Raw genomic sequence first — 25,029 nt, forward strand, 5'->3', positions numbered from 1 at the left:
GTTTTTCTCTGTAAATATTTTTGAAATAACCATAAACACATGTTAGTCTGTGGTAATCTGTAGAGGGAAAAGAAAAGCTATGGGAGCATATCCAGCTGACAAAGTATATGTGTCTCTTTGAAAGAATGAAGGCAACCTGCAATTTCCAGTAAAGCAGGAAATTTAGTTTGTGCTTCAGAAACCAGAACAAGTTCAGGGGTCAATGGGTAAAATTAGAGTGCAACTATGAAGACAGAACATGGACCTTATTAATATCTGCTAGGAGGAGAAGCATAAAAAACTGGCTGCAGGTATCTCCCTGTCACAGGGGACTCATGGCCCAATGTCCCTCACACTGCAGAAAGGAATTTTGAATGCTCTAAACCAGATGGGGCTTTAGAGCTTTCCACAGCAATGAAAAATTTTAACATGTTTGCTAGTCAGAACAAGGTACCTCTTGCAATCGCCAAAAAGCACCCAGAAAAATCCTCTGAGAAACCAACTTCTGCTTTGAATTTTAAGTTTACAATGTGCAGACTGCCTGTGAGTAGGGTGATGCTCAGGGGCTGTGGAGTCACCCTCTCCTCAGTATTTGGCAGAGCTGCCATGGAATCCAGAGCCAAGCCCAGACCTGGAACATTGTACAAGACAAATTAATTCTCAAAAGGAAAGGAAAGAAAACCATCCAGTTTTAGATGAAATATTGGTTGAAGTTGCCAGAACAACTTCTCAGACTGAGAAACTACAGAAAGTAATTGAGGACATGAGAACAGGGTGAACTGAACGTTGTCTTCACACACAGCTTTAGCCTTTACCATCAACTTGCAAGGGAGATCTCAGTCCTGGGTGGTGTGCTGTGCCAAGATTTTCTGTAAAAAGAACATGGTGATGAACAAAACTCTTGGGAAACAAAACTTCATTTACTATAATTTAGGTATTGAAAATTGTTCAAATCAAAGATGCAGAAACATGGGGTAATTATCCCACTGGCAGTCAGTTGACTTCAATATGTTCTGTACATGCCAAAAGTGTCAGAACTTCTGAGACTTTTTTCACAAAAAATTGGAGACCAATATACTATTGAGGGACTGGGCTCACTAACACAATTTTCACCTGATGGAAAGTAACTATTGTATTCTTATTATGTTTTTTTCATTTTATCTACATATAATTGTGGATACCTTTCAGATGAAAAACATCCTCAACCTTGAGCTAAGTCACAACCAGGGACCCACAAAGCATTGTCCTTGTTTTATGTTATTCCTGAGAAGAAAATAAAAATCCCAGTTTTGTGTTACAAAGCAGTACTAAAAAGGGGGACTCTCCTGATTCTTGAAATATGTATTCTGTACCACTGAATGACACTGATAAATTTAGCCAAAACCACTGTAGGTCAGACATGGGCAGACCATGATTCAGAAAGCTTTTGGAGTTGTTTAAAATATCGTGTTTGCATGTTGTTCCTGGGTAAAGTTTAAATAGCCACCACAAATATCCTTTATTTAGGGGTAGATTTCTGCTTCCCGTCTTAAATAAGGTAATTAGCCCACATGTCAGCTTTCTGTCTATGTCATGTGTTCATGGGAGCTGGCTCAGCATGCTTACTAGAGCTGCAGTTAGTACATAATGCCTACAGACTAGCAGAATGGATATTTAAATGTCCAGCTGCCTGACTGAAATCATCATCTCTGAAGGATCTGGGGGAAGCTCAACATTCACACTGAAATTATGAAGTTATGTCTCGTAATCACCCCTCACTTGTAAAGCCAGCTGTCTCACAGGGCCTTATTGCAGGCATGTTTATTCTGTCTCAGTTTGGAGAAATCTTGTTTCCAACCTGGAAAGAAAGAAGAAAATTAGTGGTTCTTCACATCTGCTGTTAGATCTTGTCTGCAACTTCATCTTTAGGTGCTCCACCCTAGAGCTTGGACTGGGAGTTGAAGATGAGCTGCATTTGGGACCCCCAGCCTTTCTAAGATTTATTTTAACTAACCATTTGGATAAAGCACCAGGCAGCAAGCATTTAGCAAAACTCAGCAATATTTCATTTCAGTTCTGACTGTTCTTTACAACTGAAATTAGAGCAGCTTTCCTCATAAGCTACAAAAATAAAACAAAACCAGATTCTGTATTTTTAGGAAATGGTCCTGCTGCTTCAGGATTTTTTTTTTTTTTTGGTGTGTGGGGGAGCCAGAGTGGGAGAGAAACTGTTTTTATTTGTTTATTTGTGTGAACCCATTTACCATATGGCTCATAGCGTGAAAGGAGAATCTTCCTCCTCTCTCAGGAAGGTTTGTTTTCATTGGCTATGGCTCTACAGGAATGCATCTCTGGCTGCCCCAGTGCTGAGCAGATAAATCCCTTCAGTAGTCACTGCCCTTGTAACTCTGCCTCCTAACTGTGTGCTGAAACCAGCACATCCATACACAGTGCAGAATATTTATATATCTAAAAACCAAGAGAACAAGTGAATTTGTCTGTGGGCCACAAAATTAGTAGCATTACCAAGCCTGCTTCTTCTTTTCACGTTGTTTGAGAACAATTTGTTTTAATATATTAATAATAAATCGTGTTTCTTTTCTCATAAGTTATGCTTTTCATTGGGAAATGTCTATAGACTTAAAGGTTTGCATGTGCAACTAACCTACAGCACAGCATTTCATTATTATTTGTGTGATAAACAGATGCTGATTCCTTTAGTGATACTGGAATTAAATATTATTCTTGTAATGGGTGGCATCATATAGAAATGGCTCTGGATCTTTCTATCTGGTGCTAAGCTTGTACTTCCACTCCCTCCCCTTGGGTACCATGGAGACATTGCATGAGAAAGAAATGGGAGCAATTGGATGCTTCTGGTAATGTTTCTTTAGCAAAATTTTGTCAGGTTATTCTTCTCTTTGGAATATCAAATCACATGTTACCAAGTAATGTGATATTCCCTGAGGCTGCACAAGATTCATAGCATCTGGCTGTTGCAGATATGTATAAAACAGTTATTTTTCTGAATGTCAGGTGGATTTTTGATTTTTGCATTCAAGAGTTGGAGCACTAGTTGTTACTGTCCTGCTGAATCTCAGCAGAAAACACTATTTTTGTGAGACCTCAAAGCAGCTATTTTATCCCTATCTGTCACAGTCATATATTTTCACAGTTAGAGAAACCTCAACCTTCTCTTGTAAGAATGAACATCAGTAGTTGTGTGTGAGGTGTGTCTGTTGTTGTCAGACAAGAAAACTAGGAGAGCTGATCTCCAGGCTGTGATTCAAACTATCTGGGCTAGGGATTTTCAGTTTTGCCACTGATTGAAGGCCTTTCCTCGGGGCAAAAATCAAAGGTTCTTTTCTAGGGCTCAGTTTTATTAAGGTCCTGTCTCCTGCTTAGAGGGATCTTTTGTCTTTGGTCACATTGAGTTTGAGCCTGAAAAACTGTCCCCCACCTTGTGCAGGAATGGGTTTTACTCATGCCGTAGAGATGCCACAGGTTTGTTTAAACACAGAAGTGTTCCTTTATGGTTGGTTTTGGGAGGTGGTTTTCAGCCCCATCTGTTTCCTCAGGTGGTAGCTGTTCTGCACTGTCTTCCCATGTCTGAAGAGCAGCAAAAGTGGGGCTGTTTAGGGCCAGGTACAGACAAGTATTTAATTAAAATTAAAATGCCAATCAATGGTGGTCTGTTGTGTCATTCTTGGCTGACACAGAGCCAAGAGCATCTCCAAACAGGCAAAAAGAAAGGAAGAGAACTTGGGTGGTTTTATCTGTGCCCTCAAATCCTGATGATTCTCTGCTTGCTGTTCTGTTTTGTTACCCAAAGCCATCTTGGAAAGTGTCACAACAAAGGAGCTGTAATGCCACAGAGTTCGTATTTTTATATTACAGGACTATGATATGGTTCTGCCAGCAGGTCTCCTGGGAACTCTTTGGCTGCTTTCCCAATTTAGCTGCTACGTGGCTTATTCATTTAAAGAGACAAGAACACCATGTGCTCTGGAGTGCCTGCTGAGACATTCTCTTGAAGACATATCTAATGGCTTCACCAATCCATGGGTCCATCGGATTTGTTACAGAAAATGAAAAGAACAGACAAACAGTGGTGTTTGTTCTGCTGTGAGAGTGCAGAGTGCACCGGAGCTACAGAGAAAAGGACAATGTAAAGGATGTTTCAAGTGTTGTCAGACGTGTTTGTGGCTGAATTATCATGGGTGGAAAAAGGTTGGGATTGCTCAGATTTAACAAAAGGAATAATTCTGAATAGTCAAATTTCTAAGTCATTGTCTCTTTCAAGGATCTTTGTGGGGTTTTGTTTGGGCTTTTTTCCCCATATCAAACAACCTGTGTCTGGTAAGATGTGAGCAGTGTAGCTGCGACAGTTATAGCTACTCCCTGTCTTTGGACACACTGATATCTAATGTTATTGATCTGAAATCTTTGAGGGAGACTTTTATTGGGCTTTTTATTCTGTGGACTGCTGCTCTCAAAAAGTGTGGAGGAATTCAGGATCTTCAAACCCTCTGTCAGTCAAATTTTGTTTATCAGCTAATGAGGGGACTGGCAACATAACTCAGCTCTGCATTTAGGCTAAACCCTGAAATAGTAATCTCTGTGATTTATTATTTGCACAATGGTAAATCTGAACTGGGGTGATAAACATTCTTCACTGCAGACCACAGGAAAAATCCAGGTAATGACAGATCTGTCCTCAGGTTATGTGATTAAAAGCTGTTCACTCAGTTGGGAAAGGGAAAAGATAGTTATATATGAGCAGATTGCTACAGTCAGGCTTCACACACACAAAAAGGGATTATTACCCCACTACTGACATTTGCAATCGGCAAAAAACACTTTCTAAAAATCTGTATGATCATTTTATTCCCTCTCAAAGATGTTGCAAAGCCATTTTGTCAGATTATGCTCTTAGGAGTGTCCAGACAGGGGCAGGACCTGGACTGTTTCCTGACCAAATGGCTACTGTTCAGCAAGATTGTCCCAATGAGTGTCTGCACAAGAGCTGCTCTGCTCAGTGAGGGCTTCAGTTTGTGCCTTCCAGTCTCTCATCTCAGAGGCAATCAAAGCAAAAGAAGTACAAGCAGCTGGTTCTGCATTGTCATCCAAGCAATGTGGCTGGAAGAAATGCTGTGCCATTCTTGCACAAAATGCCAAAATACAGTGCTAATAAGTGGAACAGCAGATTATGGAGACAGCTCGAAAATCATGATGTGGGAAAAGGTGGTTTTGGTGAGAAAAAAGCATACTATACACTATTCCTATTTTTTGTTTCTTACTTTCCGAAAACTGTAAAAGCCTCACAAAACACAAGTATTTTCTTTTCTTGGCCTTGGGAAGATGTGTGCATAAACATACCAACATTCAGTTGCCACAGCACTCCTCAGTGGTGTGTTTCCCAGTTTCCTGCTCCACAGAATCCCTGCATATCTGATGTTGCCCGCATCTACTAGTCCAGAACGAGTTTGGGGTTATGTTGTCTTATTATGACAGTGTCCAGAGGATCCAGCAGGAAACCAGAGTCACACTATCCTGAGTGCAGTGTAGACTCTGCTTCAGAGTGAAGAAATTGTTTAGCAGGAGTTGCCTCCAACAGGATCCATAGGCTGAAAAAACAACAGTAAATACATCTCCTGTACTTATCCAAGCGAGAAAAAAAGCAAGCAAAAAGTGTTTAACTATTTCTTAGATGGAGCTTGAGTAAAGTTTGTGAAGTGCTAAGTGAAAGCACTTCAGTGGGGAACTTAACAGAGACAATATAAGCAGCAGTAATTGAATCAGGACAGGAAATCTTTCATGCAGTAATTGTTGCCAAGCATTTTCTCACTGTAGTTCATTCAGCGTCAAGAAGCTGTTTGAAATCTACTGCTCTCGTAGGTGTTTGTTGTCAGACATAAGTGTAAAAGTGTAAACCCATTGCTGTTAAAGTCCTGGAAGCACTTGCAATTCTATTTTGCAAGGAGACCTTGCAAGATGCAATCTATTGTGTTAGGAAAGCATTGAGGGGTTTTGTTTTGTCTCAGTGCCCCCATTCTACATGAAGTGCTTGCAGAGTACAGAATATTTGAAAGCAAACGAGCAAAGTGTAGAGCTCAGAACTGAAGATAATTTATGATTCTGAAAAGGAAATTAAATGGTAAAAGTGATTCATTAATATCAAGTCTTTTTAATGACAGTTTAATGAAAATGGGCATGTCTTCAATGTCATATAGAGAGGAGAACCCTTCAGGCTGTATCTTAATGACTTAGACTGCATGTGTTTAAAACTAAAGGTTTCAAATAATTCTATGCCTTGAACAAGATTTGCTCTGGTTTTGACAGCCTCCTAAATGTTCATTAAATTGAGGCAAGATATAAAAACACTTAGAGCATCATCAGCTGTCCTCTGCTGCTTATGTGTTGTGCCACCTGTGTTTCCTCTGTTGCATTCCAAGCTTTACATAACTTTACATTGTGATTTTTTTCATTGAGCCAAAAAAGAAATTTTGACAAAGCCAGAACTAAAGGTCCTTTCTGTAGTTCCCTGACTTTGTGCAAAGAGCTCTTTTTTTAATCCTTCCTGTTGAACAGGAGTTGATCTGAGTGAATGTAACCCATTTAAACTGAGAGAAATTTCATTTTAATCCTTTTCCAGCTCTCTGCTTGACTACTTAAAATGTCCTTGTGGTTCTGCTTCAAAATTCTTTATTCTTCCCTAAAGAATTGTTTATTTTCTAACAAACAAATACTTTTAATAAAATAAAGTCATTTAAGACAGATTGTTCTATAGCACTAAGTCATATCAGAAAATCTTTACAATAAATGATATGTCATATTTTTTCCCAGATACACAGATGTTTTGCAAGCTCTATAGCAGAAATATAAACAAAAATATATTATCCCTTTACAGCTAAAGCAGTAGTCCAATTTGAGTCAGGAGAAGAAATTAGTCTAGAATCAAATATCACTGCAGTCATCTGTCTTGTCAAAGAAAGCACAGATTTCTGCTTTCATGATCACAACAGAACAATCAAAGAGGCTTTTTCCTCAAAACCAAACCCATTTTCAAGTAACACTTAAGCTCTAAATTTTTGTGACATGGTTTTTACAGGTTAAAATACCAAAGTTTCTTCTGACTGCACCCTCAGTTTTCACTTTTTTTGCTAGTCCTCTGTGTCGTTTCAGCCACTCCCAATACCCACTGCTGAGCACAGTCACTCATTAACACTTGTGGAAAAGCCCTTCAGCTTTATCTGGGGACACCCCTGGTATTTCAGTTGGGAGCTTCTCTTGCTTTGCCATCAAATTTGTTGATGGTCTGTCTCATTCCTGTGCCCCAAAGGAAAAAAGGATGTGGCTGTTGTGTCCTCTGTCTCAGAGAGATTCATCCACTTCTGGATATCACCCAACAAGCAATCTATAGCCTTTGACTGCTGCTGCCAAACTGCCTCATGCTCCATCTTCTTAGCTATTAATCCACTCCAGGAATCCTCAGTTTCTTCCACTTTGCACATTTTTCTTGGAGAAAAAGGCTAATGTTTTTCAGGTGTACATTTACCTTATCCTATTTTTACTGAGTGTAAAAAAACTCTTCATTTAATGAACCATCATTAATAGTTTCAGATAATAAGCTGCAAACTAAGGTCTATACATATTCTTTCTCAACTGTGAGAACAACATCTGTTCCTGATTTTGCCATATTCCTTGTCAGCATCTTTCAGTTTTACCCCCCAGTCTCTCAGTCCATCTGACACACAGATCACAAGTAACTAGCCTCACTGTGGCAAATGGGATCTTCTTTTGACAGATTATTCCATATGGCAAATAAGGCCCATCATCCATTAACAAGATAAAAATGTCATTTTCAGAGTTACTCTGTAAAACCTGTAGGGACATGCCAACATCCATCAAATACAATTTACAAAATATTCTCCTTGCAGATTAATAAATTGCTTCATAGCCTGTCAGCAATTCCAGCTAACAAAATAACATCAAATAAGCATTCTGTAAAATAAATAAAGCTATTTACAAGCATCAAAAACATTGCAAAAAGTAGTAAGCCTTCTTTTGCAAGTGTTGGAGAGCAAGGTCTCCTGCTGGTCCCTGAATCACTGAACTCATGGGCTCTCCAGAGAGACCTACACGTGAAGTTCAGCAATATATACTTGCAAACTGGCAAGCCTTTCCACTGCACTGCATCTACTTGTGTATTTTTTTTTCCTTTCTTTTTGTTTGTTTGTTTGTTTAATATCAAGCCTTTGGTCACACTATCCAAGACTATTTTACTCTACATCTTATATTGCTATTTATGATAATTTATTTAAAGCGAATCTAAAATGCCGTCACTCTTGGCTGATTTGCTTGCTATTTGGCAAAGAAATTGATGAAGCCTTTAACATTACTGGTAATATTTGTTCTGGGCTTCCAATGGGAAAGTTTTATGTCATTTAGAATGAGATATTTCCTTGTAATATTGATAGTCAAAACTAACAAAGAGCTTTCAGGTTGGAAACAGATCTGACCTTGAGTGTCTGTAAAAGTCTGTATATGCAGCTCCAGCAGAGTCTCTTGAGAGATGGTGAAATCTCTATCCTTAAAAATTTCCGGAATTCAACAGAAAAAAGCCTGAACCCCACCTGGTCTAACTTTGAAGTTAGCTCTGCTTTGAGCAGGAGGTTGGACTAGTGATCTTCCAAGGTTTCTTCCTACTGAAAGTTCTGTTCATGGCAGCACATTTGCTTAAATGCAGAAATGTTATTACCGCAAAAAGGAGGAAAAATGCCATCAAAACCCAAGCCACAATATTAATTATTTCTATTTTTTAATGAAAACATACACAGTGGTGGTTTAATACACCAAGTACAACACAAAACAAACCAATTTGAAAGCATCGATCTGTACTCTTGACATAACTGGAGCAGAGTCTCCTGAGGGAGAGCTGTATGTATTGATGTTTTTCTTGTCTATGGCCCACAAAACTCTGGATACTTTTAGTAGTTTTAGTTTTTGTGGCATGCCCTGATTCCTTCTGTTAGTAAGTAAATCAAACTTCACTCATGTCCTGTCAAAGTTGTGTGGCAAGAGGTGGCTACAAGATGAACTGCAACCCCAACTTTTGAGATCATTACAGTTTTGGATTGGATTTCACGTTGAAAGTTGTACTCTAATTCTAGGGGGTTTGTTTTTTCCTAGACACTTACAGGATTTATTCTCAGTAGTAAAGCCAAAGCAATCCTTTGCCAGGAAATAGAGCTGTTTATGAGCAGTCAGGCAGGACCTTACAAACTAGGATAGACATTGGAGGTAGTCTGGTATGATTTCCTGAGAAGGTAGGTGTCATCACAGTTTTAATTTTGATATCAAAGGAAAATTCTAGATTGAGTGATGAATGTTGTGTCCATCCAATCCCATAGCACAGTCAAAAGCTTGTACTCCTCTTCCTCCCTAGTGTTGGTCTCATCATATATCCATCACAAGCTGAGGAGTCTCCAACTCCCTCCTGCACCAGAGAACTTGGTTGTACTTTGATCTTCAATAAAGTAGCTCCAGCATTTTTAAATACACAGTTTTAACATAAATGGTATCTATAACCACACCTTGCAGATATGAATAGCAGCCTGCCAGTACCTAAGGGAGCTAAAAGAGAGCTGGAGAGGGACTTTTTAAAAGGGCCTGTAGTGATAGGAAGAGGGGGAATGGCTTCAAGATGATAGAGGGTAAATTGAGATTAGAAATTAGGAGAAAATTCTTTACTATCAGGGTGGTTAGGTACTGGAACATATTTTCCAAATAAGCTGTGGATGCCCCAGCCCTGGAATTGTTCAAGGACAGGTTGTATAGGGCTTTGAGCAAGCTGGTCTAGTGGAAGTCATCCCAGCCCCACTGAGAGGGGTTGGAACTAGATATTCTTTCATGTGCTTTCCAACTCACAAAAATCTAACATTATGGGTTATTGACGGCTCAGCAGGCGCTTGTGATGGTTATAGGCAGATGGTTGATTTCTTGAATTCTGTAACAAAAACTCTTACAGAAACCTTCACCCTTTAGGAACATTTTCAAACATCTTGCTGTATAACACATTCATTTAAAAGACTGTGGTTTGTGCTGATAGATGTACTAGTACTGCAGGAAATTCACAGGAAATCATTGAGAGCTATATTTTGATCATACTGGAATTTCCCTCAGGAAATACAATGAAAATCCCCTGGCTGCTGCTTAGGGAAACTGGGACAAATATGAGAGAGGTGGCCAAGCTGTGGCTATCAAGCTAAATGCAAAAGCTAAATGATTGAATTGCATGGCTCTTAAACTGGGTGCAGGGCTGTACTGCCACAGGAATTGCTGGCTAATTTAAATGACTGTTGTGAGGCTGAAATCAAGCAGCAGCAGTCCTGAAGCTGACATTTCTGTGCTCCCCAGGGCCAAGCTGCCCATCCAGCCTCAGCAAACTCTTGGAGCAGTGGGGCAGACATGGAGCTGCTACTCTTCAGCTCCTTGGTTCTTGGATCTCAGTGTTTAGTTCTCCTTGGCTCCAAGCAGTCTGCTTGCTTTTGCCTCTGCAAGGTGGTCAAGGGGCTGTGCCTCCCAAAAATACAGTCCAATGTACCCTGGGCTGTGACCTCTCTGAGGCATTTTTCCCTTTTCTGAGCTGTGACCCTTCTGTGTATGGCATGCAGTGAATGCTGGTGATTTAGACTAAACAAGCATTTGCAGCCCATCCATCCTATTTTAGGGGCTGACTTTTCTTGTGCAGCTCATCAGAGCAGGCTATCAAACAAAGTTGTGTTTGAGAGAGGCTGGAAGCCCATGTGTGCCTGCCAACCACCTTCCAGTTGGCAAGAGACCTGAACAATTCCACAGATTAAGTGAGATAGGTTTGGAATATATGTCCTGCTGCTGTGCCTCTGAAAGGGGAAGTAGCTCTTCTGTTACTCCAGACTGCTGCATGCCATTCTGGGGTGAAGGATGGCATGCATGTCCAGCTGGAGCTGTGTGGGGCACTGAAAAGGCTTTTATGTGCTTGTGTAGCCACATACCCTCACACAGGCAACCCAGTTGCAGCAAATTAAAGCCGGATAAACAAGCTGTTTCCCAACAGGAACTCATGGTCCTGGCCAATCTCTAAGGCTTTTTACCAACATATGCTGTCAATTCCTAGAGTTCCAAAAGTACAAGATCTATGATATCTGGGCTAATGGGCTCGTTCACATTCCTTTCCTCCTCTCAGATTTATGCTGCTCAAAGACGATGCCAAGCACTTCTAGGCCAGGAGTTGAATTTCTAGTGGAGCCTAGGAACCTGGTGTAAATGCCTCCATCAGCATTTGCAATCTCTTTTTGCCTCTCAGCTTTCCATCATGCTTCCAAAAGCACTTTATTGAAACATAAAAGCTTTCCTCCTTTGTTTGAAATGCTCTATATTTTGAACAGTCAATGAACTATAATGCTGTCCCAACACCTTCAATCAGAAGCAAGAACTAAAACATTGTCAAGTTAATGGCTGTGGCAAGCACACCACTGGAGCAGGAAGAAGGTCAATTTATTTGCCCTAGGTTTTTATTTGCTCTTTTGTCTCAGGAAAATTACATTTCAACCAAGCAGGGAAGGCCTTCCCATATCCCAGCTTTCCTTCAGCTGTCTTAGAAAAACTCACTAGCTTTTTTCCCATGTTTTGGCTATATTCACAGAAATCAGAAGAAATGTACTAAGCCTCATCACTATGAATTCCTTTCTCTTCCCTTCTCTGTAAAGATCTTAGCATTCAGAATAAAAAGAATTTAATGCTATAAGCCTCATAAAATAGGTTATTATGCATAAACTCCCCTTTTGGGACACTTTCAAATAAAAATGCAAGTTTCTTGAGTTTCAGGTCACCAACAGAGGCCAAATAGAGAATGAATCACCTCTTTAGTTCCTTACATATAAACTATCTTTTTGGAAAACTCTTCAGACATAAGTTACAGGAGACCCTGGGTGCTCTTCCTACAGAAAACAGGCAAGGCGATGGAACGTTTCCTTCTAACCTTTAAAATCTGCTTATCTGCAAGAATCATTGAACATCGTTGTAGATCACTGTCAGTGTCTTCTGAATGGACCTTTCTCCCATAGTTTCTGTGAATTTGCCATGTGCCCTGGGCTTAATGATATAGGGTTACTAAATAAGCTGTTTGCTTGAATAAATTATTACTTTGAGCATATATTCCTAACTTCTCTAACAGATGATTTTCTGGATGCTCTTTTTCCCCCTTCACCCCAGGTGAATAATGCAGTCTGTATAGAAATTTTGTTGGAATGTTTGTCCTTTACTGAACACAAAAGACATCCTTCTATATAAACATAATGGGATTCCTGTGATAACATAAGCAAGAACAATAGGCACCACTGCTGTTTAGAATTTCATGAAATCTAACCTGCTCAGTTTGGAATGGTGTGAAAATATAAGTGGACTTTGTTTTCTCAACAGAGGGCTTTGTGTATGAGAGGTGCCATGAGTTAGGCAAAATATGTACTTAAGCTTCAATAAACATCACAAAGTTCTCACTATAGAAGTTTCCTCTTAGGAGCTGCTTTGCAATACTAGGGCATCCATCCTACCATGAAGTTCAAACCCCACTCCTGTAATTGTGTGAGTCTATCTTCATTTGTGAAAACATCTTCACTTATGAAAACTGCTGCTGCAGAAAGCCCTGAAATGTTGTTGGAAAATTCACATGCTCAGCTGAAACCACAGAACACTTTTTCTTCTGTTTTGTGGGAAGCCATGCCTTACAATGGCTTTTCATGCTGTCACACAGGCAGAACCCTTTCCATCACAATCAGATGGCAATGTCCTTACAGCTTTTTCTTTCATTTGAGTGCAACACTGAGTATTTAAGGAAGCCATAACGCCAGCTTTCAGAAAGAAACAACAAAGATGTGTTTATTATTTCTGTCACAATAAGGCAAAACTGTGATGCTGGGACTCTGATATTGTAGATGCTGGACAAATACTGACAAAGCTTGAAAAAAGAGAATTGGTAATGACCTAAACCAGCAATGTGGGAGGTGCTGAAAGAAACAGGGAAATGGTTAAAGGGAAGCTGAAGAAAAGCTTTAAAATTTGTGTAAGATATTGAAATAAAATCAGGACTTCAGAGTTTTGTGAGGTGCAGAGCTTTCCCTGAAATCTGTGCTGCATGTTTTTTATACAGGTAGACTGTATTAATGTTATATGAATGTCTGTGATGGGTCACATGTGTACTATGCACCTGACAGAAATATTAAGTTAAAAAATATAGTCTCAGTGATGAATGAACTTCGATAAAGTATACATTTCAGGAAATTGTTTTGCTTTATAATATTGCTTAAGCGGAAAATGAAGTTAAATTTATTGCATTCTGTGGGTAATGATTCATCCTCTTCTGAAAGAATGCAAGCAGACTTGTAATGCACTCAAACATGACACTAAAAATATCCCATTGCTATCCACAGTTTGTCATACTGAAGTATTTCTTGAGAGGTTTTCAAAACAAGGACTTACATATTCAGTTCATCAAATAAGTAGGCCCTGACTACCTTCCAAACAGCTGCATTGAGGCCTTTAAAATTAATTCTTAAAACCTTAAGCGACCAAAATTCCTGCTAATTGGATTATAATTATTTTCTGTGCAACATGTTTAACCTGATGCTTTTGCTTGTCTAGAGAAAACCAAACTGGGGATGGAACATGTTAATTTAGATGTATAGCCATAGAAGCAAAACATCAGTGCTTCCTGTATTGTAGGCTTTATACCCAAAACTTTTCTGATGTGTTGATATCCTTTGTGTTTCTCTACCCCATTCTGACTGTCTTTTCCCAGTAACTTTGGAATGATGCAGCTGTCTATAGGGTTTGAAAAATGCAGTTGTCTCTAAGATGCAGAGTTCCTACTGGATTTGCAGAAAGAACAGAAAGTAAGAAAAGAGAAACTTCAACCATGTGCTCAGCCCTTACTAAAAATGATTAAGTCCACCGAGGTGGCCATTTGTGACACAAATCAATAAAAAGCCAGACACTCAATTCTACTGCTCACAGTGTTCTTTTAAACTGCAGACACAGGTTTCTTAAGGTCTTGTCTCATGGAAACCTTTTCCATTCTGCTTTTTGTCAAAGAAATGCCCAGTTAATGAAAACTAAAACATTCTGCTAAAGCCTTCAGCTCCCATCTCTCTAAATGTTGGATGACCCATGGCATTTTTTCTTATCTGGGTCGGTACTTCTCCTGAGAAAGCCTGGATAGTTAAAATCCAGGTCTGCTCTGTTACATGGATTGCTCTGGGTCTGAGCAGTTTGGGTCCTCTGACATCTCTTCTCTGAGCTAAGATCACTGAGGGAGAAGAAACATAAGAGCCTGAACTTAAAAGGAATCAGATGGCCTAGATATTTTGGGCCTGGCTTTAAAATATAATGCTGATATGGATGCTTGATAACAAGGTATTTTGATTACGGTTATTTGAAAGAAAAACCTTTAACTGATATTTCAGATGATCAGAATTTTTTGTTTACATTCCAGCATTGTTTTTCCCTTCAAAATATTCACCATCCTTGTTCTACAGAGATTATTATTAACCAGACCCTTTCAGGGAAGTATAAAACATTATTGTTTGATCACTGCTGGGAAAAGTCTGAATGTGTCCACAGACCAAATTCTATTTGCACAAAAACATTAATTTCTGCTCATGGTGTTTAGCAAACAGGAAGTACAGGGCCTTGTTTATGGTCTTGTTGTGTATTTTAAAGTCATTATTGCCATTATAGAAGGAGCCAAAGACCTGATAACGACCCCTTTGTGCTACCATGTTTGGTCAAGTGATGGTTTTATGTATACTACATGTGAACATTACTAACTTATTTTTAGATGACCAGTGAGACCTATGTAGTTTAAAATTAGCTGGGCACAGTGACTATGCTGTATTTTTAAAAGACAAAGCACAGCTGCTGCATGAGCAAACACAAACCAGAAAAACCAAATTTTATAAATATGTCATCAAGGTCACAAAAACAAACTTACTGGACAAGAAACATTATTCTGATTTAAATGTGGGTGTCAACAAGTCCACTGCCTGCTTTGTATTCAGACTGGTACTGATAGGACAAGATAGGCATTTGGCAGCAATGTTAGTTGGTTACAGTTTTGCTTGGCAGAGTGAGAGTGGGAAAGCAGGAATAAAGAAAGGAACTGTGGCAAGGCCAGCTTTTCCAGGAGAATGCTATGGGAGATGGTGTCAGAGGCTTTGCTGAAGTCCAGAGAGACACAGCCACAGCCTTCCCCTCATCCACCAGGTGGATCATGTGGTCAGAATTCATCATACAACAGGAATCAAAATGTTGTGTACTACGGAAAGGGTTTCATTCTAGCGATTCAAGGTGTATTTGCTAAAGAATCTGTGTTTAGAAAGTCTTCATGAAGCAAAATCTTTGTATCTAGGGTGGTAATATATAGCAATGATCTACCTGCTAGAAGCTATATAGGTTTTGGTACTCATGAAATAAGGTAATATACCTTGTGACCAGTCAGTTTGTTACTACTGCAACGTGTTTTGACTAACCAAAAGAAAGTCACTTTGATGGGCAAAACTTGTGTTTCAAGAGACAAGCTTTTTGACTTTTAAACTATTCATAATTGCAATTTTGTGCTGCTGTGATGCAAATCCTGTAAGGTCATGCTGAGCAAAGGGACATGGCACCTGAGTCACAGAGTCATGAACTAGTGAACAAGAAATTACCTGAGAGTTTCAATTAACTCTTCTAGGGCATGGAAAGGGAAAAAAATAATGGACTTTTTAGAGACATTCCACAAGAGGTCATATTCATTCTTGTTCTTTCTGAAATGTAAGGGTTATGAGTAAGAGAATTTTTTTCTTGTTGGAAATGACTTCTTGAATTTCAGCCCTGAGATTAGTAAAGTTATTGGAGGGGAAAGGGGGTCACATGCAGAGGCACAACTCTAGAGTAATTCAATTTGTGGCTTTTTAGAGGATCAAAAGAGATCACATTCATCAGAAACTTAGCCAAGCTAGTAAAAGGAATGAAACAGGTGATATCTAAAAAGCAATATAGGAAAGAAGGCAAAAGTAATAGGATGCTGAATAGAATTCAGAGAAGCAAGACTGTTTTTCTGACATAAAGTTATCACTCTAAAAGGTAATTGTTGTGATAAACCTACATCCGACCAAAGAAAATCCAACCCCAAGCAGACCATAAACTGCTAGAAGAATGCTGATGCCCAACAAAAGGACTTATTTTCTCAGAAACATTGGATGCTGGGGTATTTCAGTCCACATTTTTTTCCTGTGTTAAAACCATGAGTACTGTTTTTTAGGTCGTGAGGAGGAATGAGGTGTTCTTTAAAAATATAAGGAAACCATTTTTCACTTGCAAACTGCAGATTCTCGTGTAGCCCATGGAGCTGGCAGTGAACAAAACAGTATTCTGACTGATGGCCACTCACAGCCAAGTTCATTGTGGTTCTTGACTATAAAAATTATTTGTGAGGTCTACAGTTTTAGAGAGCAAATCCAGGCCAAATCAGACTGAAGGAAGGAAACCACAGGCAGGCTTGAGTTCTTTGGAAATGGCTCAGACAGAGGAGGAAAGCTCATTTGTGCTGCACAAGAGAGAGGGTGTTGCTCTTCAGGTCTAACTGGGTGGTATTTTTCATAGATTCTAATTTGTCATGGCTATGAAAGAGTTTTCAGTACTAAGTGATTCTTTTGGTGTTGCCTGAGAGTCTTAGTCTCTTTTATCTGTCTCTTGGGAATAATATGTTTTTAATAAACAGATTTTCCTGGAAGCAAGATCAGTAGTTGTACTTGTAATGCAAAGCAAATACCAGTTTTAATTAAGAGCCCAATTCCTCCATGCCTTTATTTGACAGTCCACAGTAGTGGTTGTACTTGCAGTTGTCATGTTCATTACTAAACTGCAAGATGAGCACTCACAAGATAAATGAGAGTAAAATAGTCAGGGTACATGTAATTAGCACATGACTTATTATAAATTGTGATGATCTCCTTGATAATTAATCTGGCTTACATTTGATGTTTGGAGGCAGCCTGGATAGAAGACATTTCAACAAGTAAGGATAAATTCCTCTGGGACATGGGAAGACAGTGAGAAGTGGGGAAGAAAAAAATCATAGATCTAAAAGAAATGTTATTTCACAGTTGTAAACTAAGGCTCTAGCTAAGGCTAGAATTTTTTCCACAGGCTGAAACTTTTTTATCTCAGGTTTTTTTCCAAAGAAAAGGACAGTAATGAGCATCTCGGCTCATTAAGGATCCAAAGGATATGCAAATGAGCAGCTCTGGTGGATTGCCTTCAGAAGGAAATGGTCGCACAGGGACAGGGTGCACTTGCCATGAGAAGGAACAAAAGTGCCACACAATAGTGAGGGTTTGGGTCTTGTTTGAGAGCCCACAGTAGGAGCAGACCTAGACCCAGGTATGCATGGATTCAGTCACGCTATAGAAAGGGATTTCAGGGAGCCAGAGCAGTGGGAGGCCTGGTATCACTTGTCTGTACACAGGCAAAAGAGAGTGTTGAGGGCAAAGCTCATTATTAACAGACCTCCCTACCCCTTAGTCTGGGCTTTTGTGATAGCCCTGAGTTTCTCCCACAAGAGAAATCCTCCTTTCAGTCTGTTTATTTACAAATGTCCACCATCTGTCACTAGCAAATATCCAAATCTCATCCAATAGTGCAGTTAAACTCTCAGCATCTCTGTTCTGTGACATTCATAAGTAATTCCTATTCCATTTATTCTGTACATTTTTAATGTGTACTTTGCAGTGCTATGCTGAGACTGGAGAAGTCAGCCTACATTTTTCTTTTCCCTCAAAGAATAGACTAACATTTCTCTCTGCTATGGCTTATTTACTGTAATTTTTCTGTAAACATGTGGCCAACAATGAAGGGCTTATCTCAGGCCCACTTGCAGAAAAGTAGACTTCTAATGACTTATTTCTTCCATTTTACAGTTGTGGAGACAAAATGTCATCTTCTTCAGTATTTCACTGGTAAATTTTCAGTCTGTCTCAGTTGCATATCAATGTGCTAAAAACACACGACAATTTCCACTGAACCTGCATGAAAAAAAATGGATGCAAGAGGTTGCATATTGTTACACTAATGAAGCTTTTACACCTGGAGAGAGAAAAATGCTCCAATTTCATTAAAATTCTATTACCTGTCATTGCCACATCAAACTGTTAAGCACTTGAGACATATCCAGAGCACATTAATTTGCCAAAGCTTGGCAGAGCCACGCTGCTGAAAAAATGTTAATGCTTTGTCTGCATCACACGTGGTGTAAATCAGGGTGACAGGACACCTCTGCTGACTTGAAATTTTTGTTTTACCTCTCTAGCAAAGAAGCAGGGAGGACCTTTGGGCTTGATGTTGGACTTGAGGTCATGTATCTGTGTCTAACTGCTGCAAAAGCATCTGATGGAGCTGTTGGTCAGCCAATAGATGAATTCAATAAAGCATAAGTGAGCTCACCCAACAAAATATTACTCTGCCTCTTGTCAGAGTTGTTCATGTGTTTAATGTACTCATATTGGAGTGATTTCTCTTCAGTACTGCTGGGGACAAACACCTTTTCAGGGCAGCAGAGCTTGGCAGCAAGTACAGTCTGTAAATTATTATGTTCCCACCCTCAGAGGACGATGGCTTTAGACACAAAGCAGCCAAGGACAGCCAGGAGGATCCATTTCCCTGCTCTTCCACACAATGCCTCTTGGTCCTTGCTTGGGAAGTCATGCAGCTCTCCACAATTTGGGTCATTACATGACTCTAGTATAGCAGCTCAGAGACACATGCACAAGTATTAAATAGTAACCCCATTAACAAGAACCAGTGTTAAAAGGAATTCCTGAAATGAGCCCTGAGACAGGCTTGGGGTTTATTCTCCTGGCCTTGTACCATCAGACTGATAGAAGTGTAGATTTACTTTATGTTTATACCAGCTGTTTCACTCCCTAGGGAAAAATCAATTAGAAATGTTGGTGTTAGCAAAGATTCCAGAAAGATGAGAGGTAGAGTTGGCTTTTTATTAATTAGTTAACTATTCTTTTAAAATTATTAGTTATACTCCACCTTTGGTTGCAACTGTACATTTTAGTGTTTTGCCTTGTTGCTTTCCTTGTCACTTTCCCCAACCAGTGAAAACCAACAGAATGCATGGCTGAAAGAGAATTGCTCTTCCTTGGAACCATTTGTAATTTCAAAAATTTAAGATAACTTTGAAAATCTGGGCTTACTGTGCAAGTTAGTGGTTTTGATGTTTGAAAAAGTACAAAGGCTTTGCAAATGTACAGAGCAAGAGAAGGACTAGAAAACATGAAGGGGGAGAAGAGAGGCAAGGAAAAAAATCACATGAGAAATAATTTATTGAATACCTTGGTCATCTAAAATAATTTTGGTTTTGGTATTTTGAACAAAGTAAGCATTTTTTCCACCCTGACCTGTTCTGTAATTAGGAGTGGAGGAAAGTCAAAAAACCCACATGATTGTTCCAAGGAGTCTGACTGCCCCACAGTAAATGCCATGCCAGGTTACCAGCTCCCACAAATGGATGCTTTTCCATGGGTCTTGGTCACACCTTTTCACACCACCAGTGCAGTAATTGGCAAAATAATCACTTGTATTCTCTCTCCTGCTGAGTCCACTTTTGTTTTTTAAAGCTGATTATAGATTATGGATTGAGCTCAACATTACTTCTCAGTATTAATAACTTCCTTTGCTACAAGCTGATAATCCAGAAGCAATTCCACTGCCAGCATCAAGTATTGTATTGAAGAAATTGTTCTTCTGCTCTTTTTGGGAAGAACCAATGAGGTGGTGTTCTCACACATTTCTCTTCACAGCTGTAAGCAACATGTAAAACCAGGTTTGATAAAGGGCTTTATTGTATACTCTAAAGCAGTTTATCTTGATAGCTGAAAATGCCAGGACACTGTATAAGTCATTTTATGGTACCAGTTATTTTATTCTTCAAAGGGTACTTGTGTCAAATTTGGTCTTGGCTTGTGTCTAGCACTGCAGCAAAAAAATCTCCCCAGGTGATATGAGAACAGATCAGGTCAATGGGAACACTGCACACACAGCAAAATAACATTAATTCATGATAGCACACAGGACCTCAGCCTGTGCAGTGAGAGGTGCTGCCTCAGGAGAAGCTTTGTCAGAACAGAAGTCTTGTGGTCCAGCAGTCAAAATAGGACAGGAGGGAAAGTTTGGGTTAGACAGCAAGTGGATGTATATCTCCATGTGCTCCTCCTCTCCTGCCTCTGATCTGCTCTGAACACTGGAGATCAAGTCCTCCTATAGCAGACTAGAAACAGTCTGCAAATTTGCTCTGTTATTGCTACTAATGATCATTACCTGTTACAATAAGGTTAAGTATTATATTAATGATAAGTTAATAAAATAGGGAAAACATTTTGGAAGAATCCTTCCTCTGGCATTCAACCTGCGTTCATTCTCAGTCATCTCTCTGCAAATGCTCTAAAATCTTTTGTGAAACTTAGTCTCTGAATTTTGTTAAGTTAGGCAGATTCCCTTCCTTACTAAAGTGTCCCCTTGTTAGTGATCTTTCAGGAGAGAATTTAAATTCTGAGTCAGAAATTGAATCAGAGAAAAATATTTTTCTCATTTGTTGCATGTGATCATCACATTCATCAGCCTCATACTGTCACATAAGTCATCATGTCTCATCTGCCTGTGTTTACCCATTTTCACTAGGCTTGTAAATATGATATTTTTAATCCATCATTTCAGGTGCCTACACTCCCCGGAAAAAGTTCCTCAAATTCTCGTGATTCCCAAATCATGTTTGGATATCTCAGTACAGCAGGTAACTGCAAAACCAAACACCATTATGCCCTGTGCAAGAATATGTACAATTCTTTGCACTCCCTGCACTTCAATTCTTAGCATGGAAATTAGCACCAAGAAATCCCTTTTCTTTCTAGTGGTAGTGAAGCTAGTTCACATCAAAAAAGCTCCTGTAGTATATTCTGTGGCCCATCAGATTCTTTTCATTACACCACTTTTCATTTGAGGAAAAAAACTCTGTTTGCTCATTTCAAGTGGCAAAGCAGATCATCTCCAGTGGCTGTGGAACAGAGTCATGATGGACTAGGACAGGAATGAGGACTGTGGTCTGTCTTTCAGAACAAATGTTCTCTCTTCATTCCTGTCCTGCTCCTCAGCCAGCCTATTCACCACTCTGCTATCAATGGGTGCTCAAGCCAGAGACTCTCATTTACCGTAGCAAATGAGCCAATAAATCTAACATGTCATAATCCCAAAGCCAAGCAAAAACCATGCAGCTGAATTTTCCACCAGAGTACATCTGTGTAGCCAGGGTAAACCCTCTGTTCAGTTTTAATTAGGATCAATTGAGGACATGACCAGCTCATTCTAGCTTGTAACACCAAATTTGTGCCATGGAATTTCCATGGATTTAATTCATGCGTGTTGATAGTTTAGAAGAATTGGTCATAATGCATATTGAAACTGGGACCTCTTTACAATGACACCCTCCTTCCTTCTCTCTATGAATATCAAATGGGAGCCTGTGTGTCTCCTGTTTGGATGTATCCTGCTCTTGGAGACACATCTAAGCATCAGTTCCAGGCCTGGGACAGCCTGGAACTCACTGCTTCAGCCTGGACCAGGTTTAAATTAGCTGAGGGGGAAAAGGGAAAGAGGGGAGTATCTGTAGTGACAATTAACTTTCTTACCTAGGGTAAGCAGGGAGATTTTTTTTTCCTAGATAAGGGCAGATCTAACCACCAAACACTTTGCCAATGTATGGTCCCAGTCATTTGGAAATCGCATTCCAAGACATTCATCAAGCCCAGCACCAGACATCACAGCTGGACAAAGGAATCCACAGCCTCTTTCTGCCTATTTATAATCAAACTCTAATTGATACAGCTAGAAGAGTCTTGGACTGAATATGATAAAGATTGTGATACTTACTCAAGGCTGGGGGAACGATTTCCTTCAAAGACTTCTTCATCTGTTTAAGGTTGCAGAATCATGATCCTGTCCTTCCTATGATTCAGATACTGTAAGTTTTTTCTGTCCTGAAGCTACATTGTCAGCATATCCAAATATGCTGGCAATTTCTCCCCAAAACTTTGCTAGAGCTGCTTCTTGCCTTCATGCCAGCTACTATATGCAATCAAGCTGCATTGAGAATGAAAGGTATTTTTAAAAATTGAGAACCTAAAAATCTATTGAAAATCTCTACTAATCTTCACACTTGTGCTACAGCTGTGCAATAATTTCCTGGACTCATGCTTGGGAAAGCATTTTGTGCAATAATTTCCTGGACAATGCTTGTAGAAGCATTTTGTGGCCGTATTATGCAGTCCAGTAGTTACAAGTCTTGAGTCGTCATTCACTTGTAAATGATAGATAATCTCCATTTTCACAGGCCTAAGTGATTCTATTAATACCATTACACTTTTGTTGTTTCCTAAGTAAGTAAGTAATTTCTCTCTGTCACAGCATCTGCACATCCCAGAGGAAAAAAAAAAACCAAAACCACTATGCTCTTCCCTCTTTTTTCACTGATGGAATTGCTTTAACTCTAATGTTTTTGGGGTTTTTTTTTTCCTAATTCCCAGAAGGGAGAATTGTGTAGAGGAGGAACAGTAGAAAATCCATCACCTTACCAGAGTCGCTCCAGTCAGCCTGTGGATGAGTTTGATAGTAGAAACCTAGGGAGGGAGCAGAAGGAATACATATCCACAGGGACACCTTTTCTCTCTTAAACTGTTTCAGCTTCTGATGGAGACTGAGGTGCTGTTTTGGGACTTGCATTTGTCTGGTTGTGTTTGATAGCTGTAGTTAGACTGTTCTTTCCTGGAGCTGTTCAATCCCCTTCTGAGCCTGTCTCTCCATCATGGTGCTGATGACTTGTTTTTTTCCATCAACTCTCACTCATTAGCATTGAATTCAGCTTCTTTTTCAGGCCGTTTAGCAATACGTTGACAAGCACAGATGCAGCATGACTCCCCTGATGGCCTCTCCATGAGAAAGCAGTCCATCTATTCCTTCATTTGGTTTCTTATCTTTTGACAGTTAATTCAAGAGAGGACATCCACATTCATTCCATGACAGCTTAGTTACTGCAGAAGTCCTTGGAGATGTCTCATCAAAAAGTTTTGTTGAATGAACGGCACTGTATTACCTGGGTCACTGTTACAGCTGTACTCATTGACTCCCCTGTGAGACTTGATTTCCCCCAGAAAAATCTGTTTTTTCCTGTACGCTTAATTTACCCATGTCTCTATAATTCTATTATTTTTATAAAACTTCATACCATTTTCCTGCTACAACCTTACCCATTTATAGCTTTTCTAGGACAAAAGCACAGTTATAGATATTTTTTTTCCAGTGGCTTAAAAAACTCACCTTTTACTTGTTTTTTTTTCCAAAATGGCTAAGAAAATAACAAATGTAGAAATTATAGTTTTGAAAATATTTTTAATACCAAAATATCTAATTCAATAATGGGAAAGAAGTGGCACACTTACCAGACTTGGAGAATGGACATGGGGTAGGATTTTGAAAATTAAGTGTACTGATACCTTTCAGTATGACTAACAGTGACAATCCCATCTCTTCAGCATTCATTTTCATCAACATTTACTGAGGTAAAAGTCAAACAACACAGAGAGAGGAAACAAGGAAGAGAAGAAAACGTCGGCTCTTTGGGGTTTTCTCCTTAAGAGCTTCACTCCTAGTGTATCTTCTGTCCCTATACAAGAAATTCCCACAGCTTTAGAAAATGGGGGTGACCACAAGAAACACAGAAAACATATAGTGTTGTAGGAAGTGAAACAGGATGTTGTGATCTCCTTGAAATATCAAACATTCCAGACTTTAGCAACTGTTCAGAAACCAACTCTAATGGGAAAGTAAACAGCAACTTGATGCCTTTTGCTTTACTCTGTGCTCTGAGCAAGTGGGCAAGGAGAGCAAGGGGAGTCCCAGCCCACACTGACACCGAGGCACTGCAGGGTGCTAAGGAGAGATCCTTTCACCTCAGTGCCCAAAGCCCTGAGCCTTGCACACTGAGGCTTTGCAGGGTCACTGCTCTCTGGGCATGGGGTGGGTCCAAGGCAAACACTTCATTTTCATGGTTTGTCTTGTAAAATATAAATGAGCAAAACAGGTTTAGGTGTAGGCAATTTGAACTTCAGTATTGCTTTTCTTCAGAACTGCTTTTCTTTGCTGTCTCTCTCATTCTCCTCTAACTGCTGCCATTTTCCCTTCAGTCACTGCCTGAGTATTTCATTTTGACTATTCTCTAAAGCTAAAAGGCAAGCCCTGCTGTCCTATCCCTGTTCTACTCCCAGCCTTACTGGTTTGTTTTTTGGTGTTTTTTGGGGTTTTTTTGTGCAAACCTGTACAAATAACTGATGCTTCATCCATGTTTTCCTTCAAGTCAATCTCAAAGCCCTTCAATTTCTCCACTCATGAATCCCACAAATGGCTCCCCTTCGTTTACTCTCCTTTTGCTGTTTTAAACCCTTAAGGACTCTCTGGTCTCTTCTTCCCTCTTACTCACTGTTGTAATTATATTTTTCTAGTCTATCAATTATGCCACTTTCAGTGAATTGTTTGTTTGCTATATCAACAAACACCAACTGCTTCTTCCCTTTGCCCTTTATAAAATCTATAACAACCACTCAGAACAGACACACAGCAACCCCTGAATATTCCATAAACCATAAAATAGGAAGCTTGAAATAGGCAATAATAATTGGAGTTTAAAAATATTCATTGAATTATTCATTATAATGACAGATTCATGGGGGCTGTGGGTGGCAAAAGCCAAACAGTTGAGATTAAAGACAGAGACTGATCTATCAGGGTGTGAATGAGGAAATGAATGTCAGATTTTACCTCCTTTTTACAGGTCATGCTGTCAGATACCAGCTCTCTAAAATCTACCTAACTCTGTCCATCTCTGTCTCCATATTCCCTGCAGTTCATGCAGGATGCAGACCTTGGTGATCCATGCACACA

At 39.5% G+C, this 25,029-nt stretch overlaps 1 long non-coding RNA gene across 1 annotated transcript in view; it reads right to left on the reverse strand.

The window, feature by feature from the left end:
* Window positions 1-507: 507 nt before the first annotated feature.
* Window positions 508-25,029, reverse strand: part of LOC146435160 (uncharacterized) — a 55,626-nt gene continuing 31,104 nt past the window's right edge. Inside the window, exons 2-4 of the long non-coding RNA XR_014853157.1 lie at window positions 1,738-1,816; window positions 795-848; window positions 508-610 (exon numbers count right to left, since the gene is read on the reverse strand). This is a non-coding gene — a long non-coding RNA (uncharacterized LOC146435160). The remainder of the gene's footprint in view (window positions 611-794; window positions 849-1,737; window positions 1,817-25,029) is intronic.

The sequence above is a fragment of the Lichenostomus cassidix genome, chromosome 6 (assembly GCF_008360975.1).
Source record: "Lichenostomus cassidix isolate B80296 chromosome 6, HeHo_3.0, whole genome shotgun sequence".
Taxonomy (NCBI): domain Eukaryota; kingdom Metazoa; phylum Chordata; class Aves; order Passeriformes; family Meliphagidae; genus Lichenostomus; species Lichenostomus cassidix.